This window comes from Pithys albifrons, chromosome 1, assembly GCF_047495875.1.
Source record: "Pithys albifrons albifrons isolate INPA30051 chromosome 1, PitAlb_v1, whole genome shotgun sequence".
Classification (NCBI taxonomy): domain Eukaryota; kingdom Metazoa; phylum Chordata; class Aves; order Passeriformes; family Thamnophilidae; genus Pithys; species Pithys albifrons.
The window spans coordinates 7902849-7910362 of record NC_092458.1 but is presented as its reverse complement, the minus strand read 5'-3'; positions in this window follow the sequence as shown (position 1 = coordinate 7910362).

The window sequence follows — 7514 nt, the reverse complement described above, 5'->3', positions numbered from 1 at the left end:
CCCATTAACAGAAATCTCTCCTCATATGCTCAGTTACAGCAATTTTCCAGCTATGGAAGGAATAACATCCTTGCAAAAACGAGGTCTGGTAAGAAATAATACCAGAGAGTAACAATCCAGATCAGAGAAAGCAGCTGGCGGCTTGTGGAGTGATTTTACTCAGCCTCTGACAGTTCAGGCTTCTACTCTGGTTGCAAACGCCTCACAGCCCTTTCTTTGATAAGCAATAATTATGTCTAGGTGAGTTCAGAAAGCAGGACAAATGGATAGCAGATGTGCCCAAACTGGCATCTGTCCCACTAAACTAAGCAGTAATGAGTCTCAGAGGGTGATAGTGTCCCACTCTGCTTTTCATGGGGTTGATATTTTTTGAAAAATAAAATCAGGTCTTTAATATAAAATGCTACAGTAAAAGCTCAAGTGCTCATTTCAGTGTTGTGGGATTTACATTAATTCTAATATATTAATAGGAAAATTAATTATACTTATGAGGGCAGGACAGCACCTTTAGTGTCAAACATTTCATCTGATCCAACCCATACTGTTCCCTGCAACACGTTTTGGTCTACCTAATGATATGTCTTTTGCTGCCATGGGCAACCTGCAACAGAGGCATGGCTGAATCAAAACTACATGTGCTGGGAGAAATGAAGTTATTCCTATCTACTGTCCAGGAAAAGTCAATCCAGAAGCAATTTGTTAAGTATTTTATTCCATTCCCTTCCTGGAATAATTTATGCCCTTGAACATTCTTTAACATATAGCTAACAAGAAGCTTCAGACTACATAAGTCTTTATAAATATTTCAGTTATGGGTAGGCCAAGTACAGAATATAACTACTAAAATCAGCACCATATTAAGGTAAATCAGAAAAAACATTAGTTGAATGCAGCACCCCGAAGCACCACCATTTTATATTTCAAACTCTGGCCTTTCTTCTGCTGTACAAGTGGAAAGAAGTATGCAGGACCAATGAGGGAGCTCCTTAGCTGACTGGATGTACGCATTTCAAAAGTTTGGAAAAATAACCGGAAAACTCCCCCTGGCTCAGATTTCCTTTGCTTCTGTTTTCTGATGAGCTCTTTCAGCTAAACTTCTCCTAGAAGAGCTATAAAAAAATCCACATTGGAAATCCACAACATTCATACCACCTTGGGGTCAGCCAGCTGGGTCACTCGCCTCAAACACTTTTCCAGCTGTTGAGAAATGTTCTCTCACAAGTTCTGTTTGTCCATGTTTCCTTACCAGATTTTTAAGTGGTTGGTTGTCATGCCATCACAGCCTCATATACCAAATTTGTTCAGTAGTCTTGTCTTCTCCTGTCCAAGTGAAATAAAAAGGTAAAAATAATGTTCTAATACTGTGCATCTCTTGGTTTCATTGCTGCCAATCCCTTACAGACAGACATGACTACCATCAGTGAGTTCTGCTTATTAGAACTCTCTCTGGACAAACATTAATACTGGAAATTGATGTGCAGTCATGGTGGTTCTGAAAAGAGCTTACCCAATTCTTTTTGCCAATACAGATCTTCAGATTCTTTAAAGCATTGATCAAGATGAATATATAAATAACTGACTATATGTTGCAACTGAAATGGCTTTAAATATTTTCACAAATTAAATTCTGAAGGAAAAAAACCCTTATAAAGTGTATTTAAAAAAAAGCAAGATGCATCCATCCAGCCACCCTGTAATTTTAAAAAAACATCTCTTCCAGTCTTTGTGGAACCAGATACTCAGTCTGCTTGTCTACTCCCACTGAAAAATTGATGAAAAATTAATGCCAAAAAAAGAGAACTAATTTCACATGAGACTGAAACAAATTGCCATAAATCTTGCTGAAAATTACTGTTGGGCTGCTGTATAAAATATAACATATGAATTTTCTTTGTACCCACTCCATCTAACTCACACACTTTCCTTCCTCACCAAAATGTACTTGCTTTAGGTAACTGGGCTAGCAGAATTTTACAAGTTTGTTTCATTTGGTTAATATGTAATTCAAAATACTTCACTTACTTGAAGCATCAGTTTGGTTTGAGGAAAAAAAATAGCCACCTGCAAAAAAAAAAAAAGGGAAGTGTTCCAACAAATGTAATCTAAAACAAATGACTGATTATTGAAGCTTCTAACAGCAACAACAATTTGCTGTCAGCTCCATTACATGGCATCAGCAAGAGAATACTGGAGTCAGGCTGGTGAAGGATCTGGGAGAACACCACTTGTCATATGAAATAGGAGACAGATGCTTGAAGAAAATGTAGAGGAAAGGGATGCAGCACCACACAGCAAAAGATCCAAGGCATAATTGTTATATGAAGTTTATGTGACTTTAAAGCAGTTGAAGTTAGTCAGACAAAAATAAACACATTGTGCCTTATTTGGCAGGGACTGTAAAACAAACACTTCCAAATTTAGTTTCAAACATGAACTCTTACTCATGTTTGCACGTTGTTTAAGTGGAGCTGAAGTCAACCATGAGCTTCCAAGCTCTGAACAGAGGACACAAAATCTTCAAATCTTTTAATGATTTGTCTGTTTTCTTTCAAAGTATTGTAGGCTTATATGTCTGACAGCAAATATACACATATTGATGTATTTGAAAGCTAACACACAGTGGAGTTGACTTAAAACATACAGAAATCAATAGGAAGCTTCTCATAGATTTTCACTGAGTCTGGAGAAGACCCACAATCTGAAAACCAGTATGATAAATCTTGTTCTTATCAATGTGGTAGACACACAGACAACCCTTCCTAGCCTCCACCAGCTGCCTTCTGAAGAGACAGTCCCCTCTTCCTCCCTTTCCTGTGGCCTTACAGTGAATCACTCTTCAGCAGATACTTTTGCAAGCAAGTCTGTTTGCAGCTCATTGGCCCTTCAGGCAAAGACATTCAGGTTTTGCAGGCAAGGGAAATACATCGAGGAGATGCAGAGCTGGAATAAAAAGTCATCTCTGTTCAGGGGCAACTAAAACCACGGACAAAGCTGGGATTTACCTAGAGCAGCTGACTGACAGAGACAAGAAAATTGTGATGGCATTACTGGTTATTTGCTTGTGCCAGGGCCCTGGAAACTCGTGCTGGTTGCTGCTGTTGGCAGAGAAATCCATGGTGCAGCACAGTGTGTGTGTTCCCCATCTCCACTGAGGCCTCAGGAGTCACAAACCCAGTTCCACACATCTCTCCTTACAGTTTTATAGCTTACCCCACTCCTTTCTGCTCCTGGCCCAGGATGCAGCTCAAAATTTTGCTTAGCCAGCTCAGCATCCCCAACACTGCTGAGCAGTCTTGGGGTAGTGCTGTCTTTGGCCGCTTTTTCAGGACTTGCCTCACAGACAGCAAAGCAAGAAAAAACTAATATCCAAATGTAAAGCAATAATATGGTCAAAGCATTGTGAGTTTTTAGGACAAAATCGTATGAATGATCCTATTTAATGTTACCAATAACATCTAGAAAAAACTGTAGCCATTGCCTTGTAATGCTCAGGAGCAGGTGACACTGAATGGAGCTCCTACAAAGCTGTACTTAATCTTAAAACCTAGAAACAAAGTAATAAATACAGGGTTCTTTCCACTCATGCAGGAAGTCACATGCAGATTACCAGAAGAGATGCTGCAGTTTGGTGAAAGTTAGCCAAGTTCTTGTAACAAATTCTTGCATTTAAATGCCTTTCAGTCATTCTCAAGTAAAGAAAAAACCTGAATGGAAGGCTATTAGGTTGAGGAGACTACTCTTAGCCCCTCTGAAGTCTGTTTTCTTTCTTAATTCACTCCCCATTCCCCATTCTATTTGAATGCACTTAAAGCAGTCTTAGTGGCATAATTGAAGACAATTTTTAATGCCCTTAATCATGGTGGAAGAAAGGAATTTCTGAAAATGTGAGATTAGAGAGACGAGTTTTATTCCAGAGTCCTCCATAAAGGCGTAAGATTGTACTTTAATATCAAACCTCAGGAAGCCAAATTAAAGAACATCCTTAATTGTGTAATTTGATTGATCTGCTTTCTAAGTGTTCTGTCCTATAATTACTTGCAGGATTTCTGCACATGGATCCAGATGCACAAATGCTAAAGGAAGCAGCATCATAAAATCCAAAATCAGAGTAAGGAAGGGATGAATCAGAGTCCGCTAAGGGTTGTCAGAAACAATGTGGTTTAGTGCAAAAGGGCTTCATATCAGAAGAGTTTGGTATTGAATGGTCACAACACATCGCTCAGGGTTGATTTTCGTGATACATGACCCTTTCTGTACACCATAGGACTGGCTTGGATTTTGCAGAGGTTCAAAAACCTTTGCAACCAGTGCAATTGTGTTTCTTTGATGGGGGGAAGAGGCTGTATAAATTCAACTCCACTCACATGTATGAGCTTCATTCAAACCAGATAAATATCAAACTTATTGAAGGACAAATCCAGACTAGGCACTCCTCACCCTGAGGGAGCTGGGGGGGTCTGGGGGCAATGGCAACAGAATGGGTACTGAAACATCCCCTTCTTGTTCTCAGGAAAAGGAAATAAACATTACAGGCACATTTGGGGAAGCAATACTAGGTGGTCACACCCTTTCTAGTGTAACCAGTTTATTTTCAGTTTGTTCCCTTAATGTTATCCTAACATGACTTTCACAAGTAACTAGGCAACCTCCAGTGTCCCACTGCCGAAACAGTTCACTACCGCCCGCAAGGGAGAGTGCCGAGGCGCTTCCATCCCAGGAGAAAGAGTGGATGCGCTTCCATCCCTGGCCTACACTGCCGCCTCACGGCACTTCTGCCACACAGCTCTCGTTTTTGCGCTCTAAAACTCCAATCAGTCCATAAGCAAAGAATAGTTGTCTATGATTCTGCTGGTAACACGATCCTCACGTAGTCATTCCTTATGCCTGTACTATTCAATTGCGTTATCAGCAGGGATAAGGAAGAACAGAATCTCCCATTTAGCTTTGGAGAAACATAAATCAGAGAGGGGCAAAGGATCAGAACTCAGAGTTATCTGCAAAAATGGGAGAGTGGTCTGAAAGTCAGAATGTACATTTGCAGTTCACAACTGAGTGTTGTTCAAAAATATTCTGCCACTGTGAAAAACGCAGATGTCACACAGAGTTTTATCACTAGGAATGTTATCTGTAGGGAGCTGGGAAACAGAACACAGCAGAGGAAGGATGCCTCTGTAAAAATCATAAAGTACAAATTGTTCCTTTACAAAGCATTCCATGAATTCAGGTTTCATAAAATGTTTGTTTAAAGCATTTGCCCAAGCTTTGCAGACACAAAGTCTAAGATGTTGATTTTGAATAAAACTATACCTTTGTATATACCCGAAAAACATTAATGATACATCAAAATGTAGAAGGACTTAACTGAGTCCCAGCCATAACTTTTCAGTGAGATTCAGCAACAACAGAAAATACATCTGTTTTCTTTTCCTCGCAGTTTTCAAGGTGACCAATGTTACATTCAACCAACCCTACCATAGCTGGGGTTACCCAGAAGAGTAAAGCAACATCTCGTTTCCCATGGGACTTTACTGTGTAAATGGATAGAACCTTTTCTACAGTAGTGCTTCTCTGTATGTTGTAATATTAATTGCTCCTGGGACTAAAAAAAAAAAAGTTAACATGATGGGAAGCACAGAAACATAAAAGGATAAATAATTCAAGCATGAAAAATGACATTATAAATTTATTGGCATCTTGCTCCTTCAAGATATTGGTGTTTTCCAAATAATAATGCAGAAAAGCAATCAGAATGATGAAAAAAATTATACTTTCTTAATCCATTTTCCTATCACTACTAGAAGCAAAACATCTGGAAGATCCTAGAAAACTGCTTCTCTTCCAAACTCAAATGACTCCAAAGGAAACAAATCATCCAAAGGATTTAGACATTATAATTGATTGTCCTAATTCCCCCATCTATGCTGCTGTCTAAAGCAGAAACTACTAGGAAACAGAACAAATGGGAATTAGTCAGAAGGGATGGGAGACAAAAGAGCAAATTAGAGATATTTTCTGTGATACAGGTAGAAGAGCAACATGGACCTGAGAAAAGAAAGAGAGCAATACTGATAAATGTTTAGGCAAGAAAATCAAATGAGAGTGGGGAGAACAGGAAGAAAAATGGGAGGAGATAAAACAAATGGAAACTCAAAATGAGTAATGAGGGAAAAAAGATTGTTCCTGCTGAGCAGTTTCAAACAGAGTGTAGTATATTTAGAATCAGAAGATGCATCTGGAGTGAAGCTGGTGATACAAATTTTAAACATGGAAAAGGAATTAAGACTACATTTGTTCTATTTGATTACTTAAATCTTCAGTTCAGTCCCTGGACCTGGTTCCCTCTCACTCGCATCTTGGCATGTTCTTCCACTTGCGTGGTCTGACTCAGAGTTAACTGATTGCTTCCCACCAGGAAGAAGCCAGGGCAGGGTCCTGGAGGCTGCTGTGTGACTAGCGTAGGTAAGACCATAGAATCATAGAATCGATTGGGTTGGAAAAGACCTCAGAGATCATCAAGTCCAACCCTTGGTCCAACTCCAGTCCCTTTACCAGATCATGGCACTCAGTGCCACGTCCAATCTCAGTTTAAAAACCTTCAGGGATGGTGAAGCCACCACCTCTCTGGGCAGCCCATTCCAATGCCTGATTACTCTCTCTGGAAAGAATTTTTTTCTGATCTCCAACTTAAATTTCCCCTGGCAGAGCTTGAGCCCATCGTGCCCCCTTGTCCTATTGCTGAGTGCCTGGGAGAAGAGACCAATCCCCACCTGGCTAGAACTTCCCTTCAGGTAGTTATTGAGAGTGAGTGGCACCTTCCTTCCCAGTCTCCAAAGCAGAGCCAGCTCCCCGTGCTGCTCACAGACCCTCACACCATACACGGCCCAGTCCCACCAGAGCCAGCTCCCCGTGCTGCTCACAGACCCTCACACCACACACAGCCCAGGCCCACTGTGCAGTGCCATTCAAATGCCACTCACAAGGGCTGGTGCACGGCCTTGTGCTGCTTCAAGAGGTTTGAATTAAGTGAACATGAAAAACAGGTATTACAATTTAAGGGGCCACCATATGATGCCACTCAGGAGATCTGGGCAAGCATCTCCCAGCACGGATTCTCCCGCAGAGGAACTGAGGCACGAGCTGTTCTGTGCAGCCATCCTGTCTGTCTGCTGTGAGCGAGAGCTACACTGGCACAGGAGCAGTTAGATTCAGGCAGCAGGATTCAGGATCCTGAGAAGTGGAGGGAATTGCTTTCACCTGGATGCAGACACATAGCAAGCTGGGGCAGGTCCTGAATGCTGGATGCTCCACTCTGCCTTTAACCCAACAGCAGACATCTGCAACAGCAGCTGCAATCCGAAAAATGATAACATTTTAGGGTCACACCCAGAACAATAGAAAACAATGAATTTGGGCCAACTGACACACAACACACCCTTGATGTAATAGTGGAGTCACACATGGCAAGGTACTCCATTATGAAATATTGCATAATCATCTTTCATTGAAGTATTTTC